This window comes from Cebus imitator, unplaced genomic scaffold (assembly GCF_001604975.1).
Source record: "Cebus imitator isolate Cc_AM_T3 unplaced genomic scaffold, Cebus_imitator-1.0 Scaffold123, whole genome shotgun sequence".
Taxonomy (NCBI): domain Eukaryota; kingdom Metazoa; phylum Chordata; class Mammalia; order Primates; family Cebidae; genus Cebus; species Cebus imitator.
Window position 1 is genome coordinate 3,610,531 of NW_016107438.1, and position 1,360 is coordinate 3,611,890.

The 1,360-nt window shown below is 45.7% G+C and overlaps 1 protein-coding gene and 1 pseudogene across 2 annotated transcripts in view; both read left to right on the top strand.

The window, feature by feature from the left end:
* ACSF2 (acyl-CoA synthetase family member 2) overlaps nt 1-1,360 on the top strand; it is a 48,115-nt gene that overhangs the window by 18,675 nt on the left and 28,080 nt on the right. The window lies entirely within an intron of this gene.
* The window catches only part of LOC119472911, a 616-nt pseudogene continuing 380 nt past the window's right edge, over nt 1,125-1,360 (top strand).

The window sequence follows — 1,360 nt, forward strand, 5'->3', positions numbered from 1 at the left end:
ACACACACACACACACACACACACACACACACACACACTCTTTTGCCACCATTTGAAAATAAGTTGCAGGCATCATAATATCCATATTTTACTGGTCATTTGTCTTCCATCTTCTGTGACTTTGTGGCAGATTTGGTCATTATTGTCTTCTGTGTGTAAGTGTCACTTTGTCTGTTTTAGTGAAAAAGTGTTTGCAATGATAATGTGGGCTTTTCTGTTTTTAAGAGACTGGGGCTCACCCTTGCCCAGGCTGGAGTGCTGTGGCATGATCATAGCTTACTGCAAACTTTGAGTCCTGGGCTCAAGTTATCCTCCTGCCTCAGCCTCCTGAGTAGTTGAGACCACAGGTACATGCCACTACCCCTGGCTAATTTTTAAATTTTTCTTAGAGACAGGATCTTACTGCATTGCTCAGGCTGGTCTTGAACTCCTGGACTCAGGCAATCCGCCCACCTCGGCCTCCATGCCTGACTTATGTGAGGCTGTTGATCAACCTTTTTAGCAGTGTCTTGGACCAGTTGCTTAATGTTTTCATCTCAATGTTCTCCGTCTTTAAAACCAAAATAAAAGTCCATATCTCCTGCAAATTGCTGGGACAATTTGCCTCGAAAACCTGTATGATTGTATTGCAGAGGAGATACTCAGTGTTCTTTTTCTCTTCTTTTTAGATACCCTGCAATTTACTCACCTCTGCCTTCCCCTCTGAGAGTGCTTATCTTTTTCATAAAGCAGAATCATTACATTTTTGACTTGTCATCAAAAGTGTCTGCAGGCTGGGCATGGTGGCTCACACCTGTAATCCCAACACTTTGGGAGGCCAAGGAAGAAAGATTGCTTGAGCTCAGGAGATCAAGACTAGCTTGGGCAATATAGGGAGACACTCTAACTCTACCAAAAAAACTTTTTTTTTTAAATTATTCAGGTCTGCTGGTGCATGCCTGTGGTCCCAGCTACTCAGGAGGCTGGGGTAGGAGGATCGCTTGAAATTGGGAGGTCGAGGGTGCAGTGAGCTGTGATCATGCCACTGCACTCCAGCCTAGGCTTTCAGGGCAAGACCCCATCTTTTAAAAAATATATATGTATACATATTATGCTGCAAACATGGTAATGCGAGTGGTGTGAGCATGCGGGCTGTGCTCTGTAGCCTGTGTGCAGTCCTGGCACCAGCCGCGCCCTGCCTGCTGAGGGCCTGGCAGCTGGGGGCTGGCGTCATCCGGACGCTGTGCATGGGACTGGCTCTGCTCTCAGTGTGTAAATTCACAGAGAAACATGAATGTGTAACAACAGAAAATGGTGTTGGAACAGTGGGAATCAGCAATTTTGCACAGGAAGCATTGGGAGATGTTGTTTACTGTAGTCT